At 28.8% G+C, this 20,772-nt stretch overlaps 1 protein-coding gene across 1 annotated transcript in view; it reads left to right on the forward strand.

Annotated features, from left to right (window-relative positions):
- LOC129960585 (carbonic anhydrase-related protein 10-like) overlaps positions 1-20,772 on the forward strand; it is a 763,831-nt gene that overhangs the window by 697,312 nt on the left and 45,747 nt on the right. The gene's annotated exons all lie outside the window — the stretch shown is intronic.

The raw sequence follows: 20,772 nt of genomic DNA on the forward strand, positions 1-20,772 counted from the left end.
TCACACGTCTTCGGACCAAGAGTAGCTCATATGATCTCACAGCAAATTACATCTTAACCTTGGAAGTACATACTGGAACCAACAATGTTACCTAATTTTTCAGTAGAATATCAAAACTTCTTTCTTGATGATACAATTTTTTTCTTGTTTGTTTCTTCTAGACATTTTCAAAGGCAAGCGATTTATATATTGTTCTGTTATAGATAGGTTGATTAGTATTACATTTAATATAAATGAAATTTTAATTTTGAAGAAACTGAGAAATGTGCTTGAATATAGAAAATGATATTCTAAAAAAATTGTGAATAAGTTCATCCATTCGTGAAGAATTCGAAAGAGTAGAAAAGCTTGCTTAGCTACAACATGAATAATTTCCACTTACAATCTTCTTATTAATTGGTTAGCATGACCTATGTAGAGCAATGACAAAAATGTTTCCTCAAGAGTTTTTGTCTTTTGAAAATAGTCATTTAACCAGAACTCAGATTATCTGAATGTATAAGTATTGAAGAGACACCACCTTATTAAGAGAACTATCTATGAATTATTGTAAACAATTTCTTTATAGAGGGTAAATCCTCATATTTCGCCAAAAGTTGAAGAAATTCAGTGTGAACGTAGTTTGTTAATGTACAAGCAGTAATATGCCTATTTAAACGACCACATTAATGAAGAAAAAATGTGGAATAGCTTTTTTTTACGAGAACATAGGCTTCTTCTTCCATTTCAACGTCTCATAGCGTCATATATTGCTAAAATTAGAGAGACAAGTTATCTGAAAATGCCACTAATTGTGCTCATCATTTATAAAACTCTTTCATTCGGTTGACATTTTTAGCTCATCTGGTGTTAAACTATTACTTGAATTTTTTTAACCTGGACACCTTGTATTGGGTGAATTCCATATAACTCGTCTCAAAAGTGTGAGTGAACAAGGTTTGTTAACAAGACTCGTAATAAAAATCTGACTTTCTTAACACATGGTATTAGACCCTCGGGAGGTATTAGACCTCATAATTGAGGATGAGAAGCGTCCGTTGTGATGGTTGGTTCTCTCCGCCCTTGACGGAGCACGAGCGGGTGGAGTGGTTGCCTCCCATCGACGACGGGATGTATTTCCTTAGGGAAGGGTTGTACTGTGGCCGGTGATGGCCCTTAGGACTCAATCGCAGTTCTCGCCAGAGTTGCTGTCACGGCGGTCCGGTCATTCAAGTTTTTCCGTATGCTTTCGTGTGGGTCAGAGTAGTCAGTCTATTATTACACTGCTGTCATCATTTCGATACTTCATTTTGTAAGTCTACCAACGAAAATTTTTCCTGCTAGTTAAAAAGGATGTCTACTTCTGCAAATATTAATAGTTTGTTACATATCAATAATTAACATTCTTAGTAAGTAAGAAAATAAACAAAATATTTATTCATAATTCTCATGAAATCTTCCTAAAGATTATTTGTTGTGCATTCACGGTTTAAATATTGGTTGATTCAAAATGAATTTGAAAAATTTTTTAATTTCACCATACGTTTTTTAAGGGTTTTTTTTACTTCTTAAATGTCTACTGAAGATTTTTTATAAGATATCTCACCTGCAGATTTATTCAAGACTTCTCTAAATCTCTTTCAAAAACTGTCGGTATAGTCCAGAAAAATCGTACGAGCTAATTTCTCTAATCGTAATTGAAAGAGCGTTTAATTTTTTTTCGAATCAAACATATCATATTTCAAGTAAAGCGGAAACACTTTAATTGAATTTATGGTAAATAAAATATAAAATAGAATGGTTCTGTTTAAAATTAAAATTTTAGTTCAAATTGCTACTAAATTTATACAAATAAATTTTCAATTAAACATTCGCTTTCATTAAAATATTTTGAAACAGAAAAGCTAAAGCAACATTCTCTGCCTTTGATATCAAAGTATTTGTGTAAACTTTAGAGGTTGTACTATAAGTGAGTATTAAAAGACATTAAAACTTGCAAACAAACGATGGGGAAAACGAACAAACGATGCGCAAGTTCCACTTTTGGAATTTTCGGGCGACAAAGGTCAGAATTAATGCAGTCATGCTTATTTTACAAATGGGCTTATTCAAAGAAGGAGCATGCATGTGTTGGAAGAGTTTATTCCACAACTGAGAAATAATCATTCGATTTCTCACTCGGTAACTCTCTATCTAACTTCAAAGAAAAATTGTGTAAATTTTCTTCCCGAGAAACTTTGTCATATCAAAAATGTAAAACTTGAATTCTTCAATTACTGCCATCAAATTGTAAAATAGGAAACAATTCTAAAGCATGTTTTGAACCAAATGCTAAAAGCATGAACATAAATCATGTACAAAAATATATTTAATAAGATGTCTAAGAAATATTTTTCAATAGATTTTATTATAAAATAAATTATATTTTTATTATAAAGAACTTCTTAGGGCATCTTCTCCATTATTGCAGTTTGTTTAATATTGTTTAAATTTCTGCTTATTTTGACTACGATTTCGTTAACTAAATTAATATCCTTTATAATGTATCAATCAACTATTTTAACATTCAAAAATTGTCCTCATCCAGTACCGTAATTGAAAACTTTCAAAAGCTTTAAGCTAAATATTAAAGAATCTAAAAAAAACACTTTTGAATCTGAAACTAATGCTGTACAATAACACTTAATTTATTTGAAAGCGTGGCTCAATATTTGCAATATCTCAAATCTTATCAACCGTAACCTTGATATTATCAATAAATAACAATAATTTTTTTATTGATAGGTCTTCAACATTTTTCAACAACTAGAAAAAAATTTTGTTTTATAGAAAATCAAGATGCATATTACATTAGACTTTAGAATTCCTTAAGAGTCTTTAAACGATGCATGTAAATTGGGAATACTGATATACAGTTTCGGTGCCTTAATGCTTCTTGAGCCTGATTCAGAATTGAAAACCTTATTTCCTCCAGCTTTCATGTATCTTCAAAACTTACTTTAAATACACCCAAATCAATCAAAAATTGATTAATTTTACGTATTTTAGCCTAATGTTGAGAAGATATTTATGACAGAGATCGAGTGTAATAATATACGGAGTTTTCACTTTAATCGTAGTCCACCAGCTAATTTCTAAATTGTTTAGAAATAGGTATATACTTCAAACTTGAAAAACGCTTAAATAAAGTAAAGAATTATATTGTTCCAATCAATACATTTTATAATGAAAAAATTACGAAATTTCAATACAATTTCCAGTTTTCTTAGCCATGTTTAGTAAAAAAATTGGCACACTTTCATAAAAATATCTTCAATTTTTTCACTTTCCTACAATTAAAACTGACAGAGTTAAAAAGAATACCATATTTTAGACTATTTTAACAGATGAATTCTGTGGCATGAAGAGCACTTTTAAAAGATCATATGCAAACCGAAATTATGCGTTAACGAGTTATTGGGTTTAGATTTCTTTCGGTTACTTGACATAAATAGAGTATTACTTCTTGAAAATATTGAGAAAATTGGCTATAAATTCGGGCAAAGCTGGTACTTTACAGATGATACAACTGCTGCGCATTAGGCCCCAAAAATGTAGAATAAAATCATTCTTAATCATCATAACAAATCATAGAAGAACCCAGAAATAATATTAGATAATAATTCTAGTAAAGTAACTATGGATACTGTTGATCAACTTTTGAATAAGTGCAAGTAAAAGGCAAAGAAAAAAGCATCGTGGGATTTTATTTTAAAATTGTTCTTCCATTATTTTTGCTTGCAAAGCTTATTTTTTTTATTTTAATGTTTATTTTTTGGACATCAGGAAATATCAATATATTGAAAACAAATTTACCAAATGGTGGTTTTTTGGAGAATTATACAAATCCTAAACTGATTTGTATATTCATTCAAGTAAAATACTTAATGGTTTATAATAAACTTTCACTATTACTTTAAGATTGCATGATTTCGATTGAGCCCATTAAGAAAATTATCAAAAAATGTTAATAAAGGAAATATGCTGTAAATAAATTGTAGAAAATATATCTCCAAGCTCCATTTTCCATATTTTTATCCAAAAAAAAAATAGAAAGGAGATAAGATTTTTTTAATATTGTAATTCTTTTTTTTTTATTTAAAATACAAAAATTTTATATTAAAATATTTATTGAATTAATTTTTGATCATATCAAAGTTAGTTTGTTAAAGCAATTTTGATTCATTTCAAAGCAAAACATTTTTCTGAAAACATGTCGAATACATGTAGGTTCCAGGAATTAGTGTGCAATGTCCAGATAACATTGACTGAAAGTTATATTAGCTTAATAATTGCAAACAGAACGGCAAGGTTAATCTGACAAAACACACAGCTTTGAGTCAACTGGAAAACATGATTAAACTCTTCATTTAAGTAATCTTCAAATTTTGCAATTAAATAGGGTTTGTAGGTTTTGTAAAAGTATTTCCCAGATTTCCTGCAAATCGTTCTTATCAAAACGAGTGTACTTTCTAGAGGCCATTATGAAATTAAAAATAAAGTTATAGCATTAACTGAACTGATTTTAGATACTTTTTGCTGAGCATTTAAAATATGATACAGTTAAAAGTATGAAAACGATAAAAATGGAGAAAGAAGAAGGAAACAACTTATAATTTTGAAACAGGGAATTTTTGTTTCAGGTCTTGGGCAATAAATAGATGATTAAATCAGAATCTTCATTATCTCCACTCTTTGAAGCTCTATAAAAATAATTTAAAGAACGAAAAAACATTTCAAATTGGATTAAAGAAGGAATAGCGGCGAATTTACTCTGAAAATCAATATACATCAGAAAAATTGCCCAACCTTAATCGAGAATTAAAAATGATATATTCCCTATAATTATAAATAAATCTTGGTTATAATATAATTGGAGATCTTTCCTTTGATTTTTTTTTTCTAGATATTGGTGTAACATTATGTGAAAAAATAATGCTAAATGCATTTATTTCACAAAATATTCTTCAGATACTGAAAAACGATATATGATTTAAAAATGATATATACAAATATTATTGTATTTAATTTTTGTATAACACCACAGGTTTATATTTGGTTCTTAAATTAATAACGATTTATTCATGTTTTGCTGGGAACCACAGTGATAGTCAAATTTGTTTCTTTAAAAACTCTTTTATATGCACATATACGTGGCTAAACAAAATGTGATGAATTGCTTATTCTAAATAAATATCAAGATTTTAATTGCCAAGGCATTTTAAGCATATTTCATAAAAACTTTAATTGAACGAATGATGATTATTTTATTAATTAAGAGAAAATTACTTCTGAGCAGTTTGTTTCTAAAACATTTCTATACAGAAGCAGTTTTGAATACGTAATCAAAATATGAAAGCAGAGAGTGTTATTAATATACATTTGATAGTAAATACATTAGAGAAAAAAAAACTAAAACTGTCATTACGTTAAAAAAAACTTTTCCTAACTGTTCTTCAGTTCATATACAATGATTTTAGTAATCTTAGAGAGTGATAAAAATGTAAGAATGCTTTTACGCATTACATGTATATATCAGTGCATGGCCAGTAGATATTTCAACGATATTACCATAAGTAAAATCCTGAGATATTTTCTAAAAAAAGTTAATGAAATTCCGCACGAAATCTTTGAAAATATTTCCTTTATAAAACTTTGAATATATATTGGATTAAAAGCTTTTCGACACTTATTTTTAAAAAATTCCAGCCTCCTATTATTATCATTCTAATTCAATACAAAAGTCAACTAATGTTTATTAAAAGGTCAGATTCCAGTAGATTTATTAAAAGACCTTGAAAATTTCCATAACCTCCTTCGACGTAATTGCATTTGTGACGGTTTCTTTCAATATTGATGGGATGCCCCGCATTGTCATGGTGCTTTTAGGGAAGTTCTTCATTCATAAACTGTTATAATGGTACTGTTGGTGAATTTTTTTGAAAGTTCCAAGCACGAACTAATGGTTACAATTAATATTATGAGTGTGATAGGAAAGAAAAATATAACTCCATCTCATTGGTTTGGTCCAATGTTGAGATGAGATTATCTAGATAAAATAAAGCAAATCTATCTTTGCTGCCTATATATTTCAGAAAAATGTCTAATGAAACTCGGAAAAGCCTACCCAGTCATTTATCACGATTTATTGATGAGCCTGTACTGCCTTGAGATTCATTTCGAAGAAAGTGATTCTTAAAGTTTTTCCTGGGAAAAATAAGTAAAATGAGTGACTAAGGTTGGCACTGACAAAGCAAAAAGTATGACAGACAACTACAAGAGTATGACTGCCTCTGCAGATGTCACAATTCTAATGCGTTTGGCATCTATTAATACAATTATCTTTCTTGGCGTCTAGACTATTGTCACTTATCTTGTCAACGCTGTAGATATCTTACCAGTGGAATTTGAATCTGTTGTAGGCATTGCCAAATTGTGAGGAAAATTTCCGCATTGTGTCTGTTTGAAGCTAGGAAATAAGAAATGGTTATGACACAATGGTTTGAAGATGGGCAGATAGGAAAAAGCTTTCTCATTTTCTAAAAGAAATGGCAGACAATCTTTGAAGCATCTCTCCTGTACATCTGTGAATGCTGTCCAGGTTTTAAATAACTAATGCTATTCACAGTTGGTTCTGTATCTGAAATAAAGAGGTTTCATTAATTTAACTAATATACGGCATTTCCAAAAAAACATTATATTATATTTTTCAATTATTCAGTTTAATTTAACTATATTTTGGTAAATCAGGAGCATAAATAACACATCAACACTTTCCATTTTTATTCTTTTGCTGAGTCTTTGGAGTCTCATGAAATTTATTCTATATTTACTAACTCCCTTTTACAATGAACAGTCATTACTTCCTCCAGTGCCTCCAAAAATATTTCACATGACTTTGTTCCCTGACCTTCACATGGCTTTGTTCCCTTTCTCTTATAGTTCCTCATGAGTATTTTAAAGGAATAAATTAAACGTTAAATCTGGGAATATTATTAAACTGTAAAAAGTAACCTTATGTAACACCATCTTATACTTTGATACGTTTGAGTGGTATAGCACTGTTGTACAGAATTTTCAAATATACTAACTCCTGGAATCTAAGCTTTTTCGTTTACAAATGATGTATAGATATCTACATGACTGCCATCGCAAATAAATAACTCAGATTTAAAAGTAAAATAACTAACAGGTACTCACTCAAGGTTAACATCAGCATTTTACAACTGACTACAGGCACTTCTTTCGAAGCGAGGAAACCACTAGAGAATATAATTATTTAATGAGAATTTTCTTCAGCGGTTAATTTAGAATTCGAATGTTACAATTTCCCTCGGTCTCTCCTATGTGAATGGGCTTCAAAATGCTTTTTTAATCCCTATGCATTAGCTCTTAAACCTGTTCTCAAAACAACAATAATTAGTCATATTCTTTTGGAGACGAAAGATCTTCAGATTTATTCGCCAACAAGGTGTGTAGCAATGAGAATGGGAGAAACGAAGATACATGTGTCATAACCATTAGTTTTTTAGAGTAGAGGGACAACGCGAAAACAAAATACGAATTTGCGCTTTGGACTATTCAAAGCTAAATAAATATGCCGAGTTAGGCGAAACGTTAATGCTACGCTTGTTTATTTGTTTTTTATCATCGATTCGTCTTTTAAACAACTAAAAAGTTTTTAAAACATCGCAGATGTATAGAAGAATTAACAACTATAAAATGTTAGTAATTTTAAGGTGCGTAAAATATTAATGAATACAAAGAAAGAAATCCTGAAAATTCTGAAAGCAGAAGGGGAGATCACTTCTGCATTAACCACATCAGAACTAAAATAGAATCTAGTGAAGTCTTGGAATTTTTTAACGTTTTGTAGAATAAATGGTAGATAATACTTTTATTTGAAGTAAAATGTCATCCAGATGCCTTTATCATCAGTTGTGCATTTCAGATTCACCATATGAAAGAAACGTCCGATGGCATAGTGCCAGTGTTCGTTGGCACATTGGAGGCCATTTTACTATAATGTGTAGGATGAAACAAATGTGTAATGATTTAGCTGACTTTAAAATAAATACGAAAGAAAAAGACTTTAAAGTAAATAATCAATATCGAATAATGCAAACATCAATATCGAAAACTGAGCCACAATTTAAGAAATTTTGAAGAAACTTGATTTATTTGCTATCATAACTATTTTATCCGCTTTAATTTAGATCGCAGAGAGGTCGCATGACCTTCAGTCGTTAGCTACTACATACTTTCAAATGCTAATTTCAACCCCAAGAAACTTAACTCAATTGCTTATAGATACTAACCAGGCTAATTTTGAACAAGCATTTATCTGCCCTCAGCTGATATATGAGCGCTCTAAAATAAACCTCCGTTATTAGCCGCACACGTGTTTTCTGTTTTAATCTACAGTTGCTAAAATAAAATTCTTTAAATGAATACTGAGAATTTGTGTTTTCAAAACATCTCCAATGAACTGATTGTACTGACATACAGTCAGTTATAATCAACCTGTGTCGCCTAAGCCTTACAGGCCTGCAAAAGAAATAGGGTCGAAAACAGTGACAAATGACAAAAAAATAACCGAGACAAAATTAATTATTCATTCTAACATAAAAAAAAATATCTAATATATTAAAACAAAAATAAAATAATCCCTTTGAATGAAAGTAACTCAATTGGTATTATAGTATTAACTATTTTGATATTCCACGAATCTTTGAAAGGCAATTCAATAAAAGTTATAAGAATAGGGTACTGTTTAAATTAATATAAAAAAGTATCGCAAAAATGAAAAATAAGCGGTATGTATTATTTCTGTAAAGCAATAAATAATGATAAATTCAAAATATAATGAAGAGCTCATTTCATGTTGATTAAATCTCTATAATCAGAGTTATTATTCATATTTTCTAAAAAGCTTTTTTAATTACTAATTATTTTTAGCCCGGATGTTATCTAACAAGGTCAATAGTCTTCATTATATCTTAATTACACGCACGCAAAAAATTATATTAATTTAAATTTCAAAAACATGTTTATAGGTATTTTCTAGAGATATACTTAAAAATGATTCCAATTAATATGTAAAAGAATTTTTTTCCTTTACTTCCGAAGATTGAATACATTCAATATACGACTCAGCAAGTGCCACCTAACTATAATTTAACGATAATGGCGATTTCCGAGGCCCCAAAGACAATTTGAATATCCTAAGTTAATGCGCACTTTATTTTTATCAAAGTTGCTGAAATTCTTTCTTTTCAAAAAGCATTTTCTTCAAAAGAAGCACTTGCCATTAAAAAACATAAATATCATCTTAACTTAGGAGAAAAAAACTTAAATGTGTACTTAAAGTGAAATAATTAATTACGGAGACAGGAAGATCCTTTCAGGCCCAAACCAGGCATCTATCTACAGGAAATACCTTTTCAACTCTTCTCGAAAAGAGAGACGTTTCGAAAATCCGTCATCTCAACATTAGCCTGATAATGAGGCTTTTCGAAAGAAAAAGATGTTTGTGGAATTTCCTTTCAAACATCTTTGCTGACAATTTTGACCGCAGCCAGAATGTAATTTTTATGAGGCCAGAAGGGACACATTACTCCAAGGAAAGATAAAAAAGATTGAGATTACCTTTTTATTTGTTCGGCGGGAATTAAACCGCCTAAGGGTAGGTTGAGAATTGTTATCTGCAGAAAAATGTTATTTTTAGCCAACCTTAAATAAAGCTTATTCACTTTTAAAAGCCCTCCACTATCCAGGCTAGCACAAATTTGTCGTCGATTAACGAGCGAAGTAAAGCGAAAGCATTATGATGGCGTTTGAATGACTCATAAATCTAATTACAGCTTCGGGGCGGAGAGTTTCAAATATGCATTAACAACAACTTACGATGCTAATGTAAAATCTCTTTCATTTGCTGCTTTATTATCTTTCCCAGGGGTTCCGCAGACTTCTTATCGTGCAAAAGAGGATCTTAAATGAGTTGTTTACATTTTGATGTTATTAATGACGAATTAACGAAATAGAAATTTTTACAAAGGACTGAAGTTGGATTACATAAATCCGAAGCACGTTTCTCTGAAATTTCCACTTCTACTTGGGAAAAGAAAGAAATCAGTGGCTGATGACTATATGATGTAAACGTGACGAGCGAAAAAGTAAAATTATGTTTTATAACGGCACTTAATGGAATGCCAATACGCAAGTAAATAAAAGAATTTCTTTCAATATGTTCCAAGTAGCACATATATATTATACAATATTGTTCGATATTAAATAATATTCTCAATATTGTATAATATTATTAAATATTTTATTATATAATATAATATTACACAATATTGTATAATATTGTACAACAGGATGTGCTACGTGGGGTATACAACTTTTAATGTTCAAATACTTTTATATAAAATATCACTACACAGAAAAAAAAATCCTCTTATCCACTGAAATTTTATTTGAGACAAAAAATATTATATTAGTTACACCAAATTGTTTCTAAATAGCTTTCTGGAAAGTTAAGAACTCAAGGGAACAATTTTTTAAAAACCGCCAAACTCCAGTTTTTCCCCTGGGTTATTAGAGATTTTTTATCAAAAGATGCAATTTTCCTTAAATGCTGAAATTGGTAACTCGCAGCCAAATAAATAAAATTATTTAAATTATCTGCAATATTTTCATTTAACAGGAACTGCGGCTATGTGTAAAAGCATAATTTTTCATTAATAAAAGGTTAACTGCTACGAAAGCTTCACTAAAATTTTCCTTATGCGTCATACTATTTCTGAAGGAAACTGGAAGAAAATTTATAAAGTTACATGTAAATCTATAGCTTCACACTTTTTATGAATTTTCATTCATTTAAACTGAAATGTTTAATGTAATTTTCTAGAATAGGAAAACGAACAACTTCATGTAAGTATTACATACTTTCCAACTCCGTACATAATGCGTTTAGTTTTATATGCGGAATCATAACTGAATCAATTATCTTTGTACACAAAATTTACGAATAGAGATAAAAATATTTTTTTGTAAAATTTTACAAATTTAACATAAATTTTTACATAAAAAAATTAAAAATTTTATGTAAATTTATTAAGTAATATGTTAAGACGAAATTCGAAATCAGCTCATGTGCATCACATATGTTGCAGAATTTCAGCATTTAGCAGATAAAAATATGATAGTTGCCGTTATGCAAAATTCCAATTTTTATGAAGAAATAATAAGAATATGGAACTTTATGTTTTGTTAAAATATATCCGCCTAGATCTTTCTCTAAATCTTACGTCCATTTTGTTTCATTTTGATATACGATAATGACCATAATAATAAACTTTTAATTTTTGTTATTTTTTATTTTGTAACTGAAAATAGAGAGAGCAGCATAACAATAGAAAAATCGCAAGACAAATCAAAGTTACTCTCTGTTAGTTAAACACTCACAATGTTCTATACTATGTCAACATTTTCTTACGTTTGCAAATATTTGCCATCATTGGTAAATTAAAGCTGAAACTCATCTTCTGACAAGAAACCTCTTTGATGAGCATTCTTACAAACAATTGCATATTGTACAAATATCTCTACATATTTATAACGCTATATTCTGTACAAATATCTCCACATATTTTTAAAGTTATTTTCTGTACAAATATCTCCATATATTTATAAAGCTATATTCTATAAAAATATCTCATTTAAAACGCTATATTTGTCATAGTAGGAATAGGTTCTTTCTTCCATGTATTCTTCATGTAAGGTAATGTAAATAAAGTCAAGTAAGTAATATAAATGCATCATAAATAAAACAGAAAAATATGATTAATTACTACGTCTTCTACATGGCATCTGCGATATACATATACTATTGTCACCTTTCAGCTTATCAGAATTCTTAACAGAATTCTCTTTAAAACTCTCTCAAAGGTACACTAATTTTTAAACAAGGCAAAGAAGTCGTCTTGTCGAAAATTAAAAGTAACTTGTGTACGGTTTTCTTTACCTTAGAGCACGCTGTAGTTTTCCGGACGTTTGCTTGAATATATTAAAATAATTGACAGTTCAGTCAAATTTCCATTCCATGAACATTTTCCTTTAGTTTTATTTCCTGTGATTTTAGCATTTAGATTGAATATTTCCTAAAGGCATTTATGCAAAGAAATAGGAAAAAATTACTTTTCTCGGAAACTGAAGCCCAAATTTAGAAAGACAATCTTGAATTGACTTAATCGGATGCATAGCATTTCCTTAATTTTGGACTTACCAAAAATAAACTTTCTTGGATATTGCCACCATTTTAATTGCACTAAGATAACTTTATTAAACTTCTTCAGCAATTTAATTAAAACTTAAGAAACTAAAATTGTATTATTTATTTGTTAGTTTAAAAAATAACCGATCTTAAGGTTTTCATAACAGAAGTTTTAAATATAATTTAGGTAAAAAGAAATTTCTCGAAAGTCTATTTCCATGTTTATGAAATTCGGACAGGGTTTTGAAACTTCTGGATAGCATATTTTTTTTTTCACCTCTCTTTGCAGGTTAACTATAAAACATGATTTCTTTCTGCTATTTCACACATGCCACGAAAGTTTACTTCATCTACCAATTTCAAGTAAACGAAACTTAAAGTAAATGTTTTTCACTTAATTTCAGCTTCAAAAGTTAGCGACTGAGTCACAATTTTTCATTTCGCTCCTTCCTCCTAAAATTATCAGTTATTAGTTTTACTATAAAAACTGAAAGATTTACTTATTTCATTTTAACACATATTGCTTCAGATCATACCAAGTATCAAATGTCGCAAGAAATCTCTCTGAATCAGAAAAACGCTCGTTTTTCAAAGCACCACGTCATACGAGTGAAAAACCAAATATCTGAAATCTGAAGCAATTTCTCTTGACCGGATATGGAGCGGGGCATTCAAAAAAATTTTTTTTAAGCTCCAAAAACTGACTTTATGTAAATATCCCCCTTTCGTATATGGGTTGAAGAGTTAGAGTAGGTAAATATTGCTGAAAAGTGCTATGATAAAAATAGAAGCCCGATTTTTTTAGAAATTTTGCAGGTAAAGCATTTTATTTATTTAGGGCAAATGTAAAAGCAAAGTTTACTATTTGAAGCTGTCATTTGAACCATCTACACCAAGTGATACGTCTAAAAAGTACATTAACCAAAGTTGAAAGGTTAGATTCTTGAAATGATTTATTCAGTTTATTTACAGATATTCTGAAAACAACTCTAGAGCTTATTATTTTATTTGCATTTAAAAAGCATAGACTAAATTTAATATTCAAATTTAAAGGGAATGGCTTCATTTAAACTACCTATATATTTTAAACAAATGAATGAAAGAGTAAAATGTCGCAACCTCTTATTAGTCTTTAAAAATGTATAAAAAGGTTTATATTGTCTGCAGCTCGTATAATTTTAGCAGAACCACCTTCAAAGTCCCTATAGTAACATAAGAATATATTGCATCATTTTATTTGTCTGATTAAATGAATCATTGAAATTGAAAATTTTAAACTCAGATGATTTTTTTCTAGAACTACAACACAACTTCGACAAAAAGCAACAGTTACAAACTTTTGTTGGAGCATTTAAATGTCTCAACAATTTACCTCTAAACTCAATAGTGATTAACATTTTGCCTTTTTGAAACGTATTTTGAATAATTTAATAAAGAATAAACAAGAATATTTACTTTCTACATCTCTTATTTTAAAGAGTAAAGTCATTAGCAAAGATATTTTAATTAAAATATGATGTTTCCAAATCATTACATTTGAACTTTAAAAAATAATCTTTCAAATTATTTTTCCGGTATTCATTGCACTTATTTACGATGAATAATAAGTTTAAAAAAACATTCAAAATAGGATTAGTTACTTAGCTGAAGATGAACAGATAAGTATTTGAATTATTTCATTAAAAACATGATTCGACAAAAACCGCACGAGTTCTTCAATGAATTCTACAGGGGGGAATATGATATGTTGATCTCTAAGAGAGATGGGAAGAATCAAGTCGAACGATGATAATTTCTCCCTTCCTTTTTCCCCATAGTTAATTGAATTTTCCAGTTCAAAATCAATCTGTAAAGGTTCAAGAAGAACTTGTTTACTTGAGAATTCTACAAAAAAAAAATCAAGAGAGTGATCGATTTTTGCCGAATCAGATTAAAACTTTTCACTAATAAGCAAAATTCAAACATAGTTCATTCATTCAAACTTGCTGCTTTATATTGATTATTCAGAATATTATTGCTTTCGCTTAATTATTTTTCTTGGTTTTTATCAGTATATTTGGAATCCTCTTTTTTGTTGAACAGCTTAAGATATCTATGGTTCTCATTTTTCAATTTACTTAAATGTCAGAGAATACGAGTGTAATTATGTGAATACATAAAATCTTTTTATAGCTGATCCAATCTTTTCAGCAAGATCCTTTTCAGTAAAACCCTTAGAGTTGGTCCAAGCCTATATATTCATTCACTAAAGCCTATTTTCAAAAGTATCATAAAGAAAGAATGCATTTCTTTTATTCTAAACACTAGATAAGCTAGATTTTATGTATAATAGATAAAGAAATTATAAATTCTTTATATCGAATACTCACCTTCGAAAATAATTTCCTTTGTTCCTCAAATGTTCAACTTTATTCACTCCAAATTCTGTAAACAAATTCATTGTAATGGCAATTTATTCATCTTGCATTCCAAGAAAAATATTTTTATTCGAAGAAAAGTTACTATTTAAGAATTAGCAACAATACTAAAGAAGTTGTTCATAAGTTCTGAAATTTAAACTAGGACCTCCTTGACTAATGATTGTTGGCTTCAGATTACAAATTTTTAGAAATATATACTATACATCTTTTTTGAACAGTAACATTTCCCATCTTTATTTTCGCTGCAACAATGAATTAATATTAAATATGATCTATGCATGACCTTATATATATTATAACCATGTAATATGAAAAAACTGGGAAAAAGTGAACAATTTATTATTCTCTGTGTCATGTATTTTGCTTCCTTTTGTTCTGAATAAAAGTTATCAAATACAGCTTTTTGTAAGTGGGTCCCAATTCGCCCCTAAAATCTTATTGCCCAATCAAAAATTATTTCTTATATCAAACTGTCATACATTATTGTTCAAAACCTTAAAGAAATATAAAAAACATCTGATGGATTCGATTAACATTTTTTCCTTCTTTTGATTCTTTTTTAGTGAGGCATTTAACTTTGTCATAAAGATTTCAATGGACATTTTTTCTTTTACGTGAGTTTGCTCTGTTTAAAATGCATATTTTCCCCTCGTCTATTCCTTCTGACAAAACAGTTAATTGTGTGGAATTATATATAACAAGAATTCCTTACTCCTTTCAGTCATGAAATGCAACCACATACACACACACACACACAAAAAAAAAAAAAAAAAACTTCCAAAGTATTGACTTAGAAAAAAAATTACTCATAAACTTCATAGGCTCTAATCATTTCTTTCTTTTTTTACAAAAATTGTCACCAACGCTCCATAGCCAACAAGAACCTACATTGCATTCCTTCTCGAAATTTAATCTGTCTAATTTTGCTACTTTATTAACTAACAACAGTGTGGTTTAAAAAAACGATAGGGATATGATTAAAGAAAATATATCTTAAGCATCCATACAAGATACAGTAAAATAAATAATGCCACTATGCAAAAATAAACAGATATGTTAAATACAAATCATTTATGCAACTATCCAAATATGCACAATTTAATTTAATTTTTAATATCCTTAATTTAAATTATTAATATTATTTTGCTTTGAGTATCGAAAAAGTCTCTACAGTCAGTTAAATTAATTCTTTATTACTGTAGAATAATTTACAATGCTCTAAAATTTATTTGAGAAGTTTTAGAAATATTTACGAAGTTTTGCAGCATTCCGAAATGTAGAAGTGTCCGAAAATATGTAAGAATATTTTCAAATGTTTTGCAGTTTTAACCTTTAACCTTTTAACCAATGTTCAGAAATATTTTAGAATATTTTCAAATGTTTCGCAATTTTACCCTTTTGCAATGCTTTAAAGTTTCAATTCTTTCTGCAGTTTTTTTACTATATTTTTAATCAGGTTCTGGTTATAAATATTAACTGTCCCAATTATTTTGATTTGAGTTAGTAATAATTGTCCCAAGTTTCGTTGAAATCGGAATGTTGACTTAAGATGGCATGTGGAACATACATATATATACAGTGACTTTTATTCACATTAAGTTACGCTTTAATTATTTTAAACATCCCTGAATTATATGTCAATAACAATCATTTTAAAATACTAATCTCACGATTTTTTGCAAATATTTTGTTTTTAAAAAGTCATAAATATTTTCTTCCTATGTAAGTAAATTTTCTGTTCAATTTTTTTATTTTAAATCTCACCGTTTACAAACTTTCTTTTAATTTTCTACTTTTCAATCAAAATGAAATTTTTATTATTTTCCCATGCTTTCAGTTTTAGACATTAATAAACAATTTTCTCAACACAAAAAATCTGGTGTTGAAAAACTTCAAAGCTTATGAAACTTAAGTCCTAAAATTTTACATTTTACGTTTACGTATGAGATTGAACTCCATCTAATAAGGTACTTTAAAGAGATTCAGGTCTTTAATTGTTTTATCTATACTTATAATAAAGCTCAATGTGTGTGTGTGTGTGTGTGTGTTGGCGCTCTACAGGCCAAGTCATTTGACATACAGCTATCAAATTTGGTACATGTATACCTTAGAGGTCGGGAATGTGCACCTGGAGTCCCTTTTTTTGAAATTTTAATTATTAATTAAAAACTAACTTACCAGCCAAAAAAATCTTCCATTTTCCCCACCGCCAAATGAGTAAGGCTTCAATTTTTTTTTTCTCCCAACAGTAATGAGGCTAGTGTTAACATTTTTCGGCGGATTATTTCAAAAGATTCTGTTTATTTTCTTAATGTTTTATGCATTTAAAATTAAACATTATTCATTAATCCATGTTTCAGATTCATTCTGAAGTACTTTTGAATTAAAATAACACAGAATAAAGGAAATTAAAAATGTATAATCTGCATAGCGTTACCCCAACTGGCGTAGAAAAATTCACGTATTTGCGTTACCGGAGCTGACGAAGAAAATTCACGCATGCGCATTCTGATTGTTGCCATGACAACCGTTATCAACTGATGATTTAAATTATTTTTAGGTTAGTTGCATGCTTTTGTAAGTAAATTGTATTTATTTTAGTTATATATTTTTTGTATATGCTTATAGTTTTAAGTACATCGTTTTTTAAGTAGATTTTTTTAACCTGTTTTCAATTATTTAAATTATTTTTAGGTTAGTTGCATGCTTTTGTAATTAAATTGTATTTATGTTAGTTATATATATATTTTTGTATATGCTTACAGTTTTAAGTACATCGTTTTTTAAGTAGTTTTTTAAACCTGTTTTCGACCGATTATTTTAAACGATTCATTTTATTTTCTTAAAGTTTGATGCATTTAAAATTAAACATTGTTAATGAATCGATCTGTTCATGATGAATCTGAGAAAATTTTGTTGACAAATTCTTGAGATATTACATAACTTTAGATATTCTTTAGTGCCCATAAAGTTTAAGCGCTCAGCGACTCTATTATCAGTAATCATATTATTAAAAAAAATGCTTTGTTTCAGTAAAAAATATTATTATATTAATTGCAATTTAGTCATTTCCATTTTAATTTTAAGCATAAATTCTACCGGAACTAACAGAAAATTAGAGAGATACATATTATGTTATGGCTGAAGGACTTTATATTATTATGAGTGAATTACATGACTATCAAAATTAGAAGCTTTAAAATATTTGATGAAGAAGCTATTAAAGTAGGAATTACATAAAATATTTAATTATTAAAATTTTAACGAGCATTAAGATTGGCAAACCGGCTGGTCGCCAAAGGCGGCTATTATTATAATAAATTAAATTTCTCTCATAGAAAATTTTCTTTGCTAGAAAATTGTGACTAGTAAATAACAGTTTGAAAGTTATAAAGTGATTGAGATCAATTTAGTAAAATACCTGATAGTTTTTACAGACCGCCTTCTTTCGCTATAATCCCACCGGACTCAAATTTTGGAATTAATAAAAAAAGCATTAAATAATTCCTCAAAATCCTGCTAAAGATCTTCTGTGCTGGAGCAAAACATGAACAATCAAGGAGCTCTTTTCTTAATAAAATAATAAAAGTGGGCGTCTTCACCTCAATTCGTTTCAATTCATCTTTTTTGAGCCTGTTGACGACAAGCGGCTTTTTATTCAGGATTTTAATTTCGATGCGGCGTTTTTATTACTTCCTCGAGATCAGACTTAAACAAATGATGGGATATGGTTTTTCTATTTTTTTATAATTTATTATCATTATTATGGAAGTTTTTTACTGAATGATAATACTTAAATTATTAGAGAAGCATGTGAAGAAAGAACCTCTTTGGCAAAAGAAATTATTAATTAAGACGTTTATACAGGAGTTTGCTTTTTAAAATTTAATGCATTCATGAATTTCTGATATTCTATTTTAATATTTGCATTAATCCTTTTTCACAAACTTTCTTAAAGAAAGGCTTTCAAAATACTTTACACAATGCTTTGACGACTCCTGTGGGTACACGAAAAGGTGGGGGTCTTGCTCCTCCCATCGATCACTTGATGTATTTCTTTAGGGAAGAGTTGTACTCTGGCCGATTGATGGCGTCTTGGACTCGACCACAGTTCCCGCCAGTGTTACTGTCGTGGCGGTCCGGTCATTCAGGTTTTTCAGCGTGCTTTCCGGGGGTTGGGTGTCAGAGAGTCAATATATGACTTACACAATGCTTTGTAAATGTGTGCATTTTTCCAAAAGCCTTCTTTGTTGCTTTAATCAGTCTTGTAAACTTACGTATTGATTTCTAAAGTGAAACTAAATACCATTAAATTGTATTATAGGAAGTTTTCATTCGAATCATCAATCCAAAAAATTTAAGAATTCTTTTAATAATTTCTCTAAAAATGGGGATTCCATGACAAACATACCATTTATTTACTATGAGAAATATTCTTTCTATTATATAACATTACTCAGTTGAAAATATAAAATTTTCACAAGTTACATAATTTCTTCAGCGGCAAATCAAGAGTCCAACTGAATGTGGAAATCAGAAAAATTATCGTAGGAATAATATTCAAATCAAATTCCTCTTGATTTCAATTTTGGATAATTAATAGATATGCAATTTATTTAAATCCAGAGGTAGATAATTTATAATTCAATGTTATCTAAAAAGAGAAAAAGGCTACATTTCGATTTCAAATGCATTCAAGTCATTATTTTTCATATCTTAGAGCGTTGCTCACTTACATGCCATTCACAACAAACCTATTAAAAGCTACATAGAACTAACTAACTGACAAAACATTCCTGATGCATGCACTAAAATCTAAGAGACAGATTACACACAAGCTATAGTCAATATTTTAAAATGATGTTTTGCATAATTTATTTTGACAGTATCATATATAATTCAGGCATGCTCATTTCCTCAATTAGAATTTCTAATTAAACTGCCTTAATCCCATTAGATGTTTTTCTAAATTATCTTAAATTAGCTTTATCTTTCATTAAATGGTGGTTTATTCAAGAAGCATTATAGTCGTTGAGATTCTTTGATGTAAAAATAGATAGGGGGGGGGGGTAAAAGGTCTCTGCAGTATTCGTTAAAGCTGATTCTAATATTAAAATTTCACTTTAAGCATGCATTGACGATATTGCCAAAGAAAATAATTTTTTCTTGTCATTTCAGAAACCATCCTTTTAACTTCATTCTTTATTCAAGTGATACTTCAGGAGGTTATCATGACAAAAGAAAATTTAATATCACATTTTTCCCATTAGATTCTGAAGACTTTTTAATAATATGAACCCTTTAGAGAAAACGAAGATTCATTATTCTTGAATAGGAATCAACTTTCATAGAATAATACATTATTTAAAGAGTATCTGTTTTAATGGTATTAAATTTTCCGTCTGAATAATAGAATAATAATATTTATTACTCTATTATTTTTGAAACTCTAGAAATAAAAAACATGAAGATTCATGATAAAATGCCATGTCTGAGACAGAAATAAGAGCAACACAGTTTCTTTCTATGCAATCCAATTCCTTTAATAGTTAAAGATTGCAGTATTCCTTGCTATTCTACAGCTGAAGTTTATCGCATAAAGCTTAAAATTTATTACTTTAATTAGTTTGTAAATTAATCTTATTCTAAGAAATTTATATAGATAAAGCCTTATTTTTTATCTACCCATTTTTACTATCAGAAAAACAATTTACTGATTAGTGTATCATATTACTGAATTAAATACTTTTTCCAATACTTTAAATTTCATTCCAAATATTTTTATCCATTTATTTTCTTTGTTTGATTAAAAGATCTATATAAATAGTAATCGTATAAAATGATACTTTCCTTTTTATTTGTATTATAGAGAAATAAAAAACATATATTGTTTTAATTCTATAAACCTATGAGTATTAAAGTATTGTACTGATAAGTAAAGATCATAAAGACGATGTCAAAGTAATTCAAGAATATCATTAGGCACCACAACAGATGTCAGTTGTTAACTCTATGAATACTAAAAGGTACTAAACGCCCGTTCAATGAAACTACGGA

This window comes from Argiope bruennichi, chromosome X2 (assembly GCF_947563725.1).
Source record: "Argiope bruennichi chromosome X2, qqArgBrue1.1, whole genome shotgun sequence".
Classification (NCBI taxonomy): domain Eukaryota; kingdom Metazoa; phylum Arthropoda; class Arachnida; order Araneae; family Araneidae; genus Argiope; species Argiope bruennichi.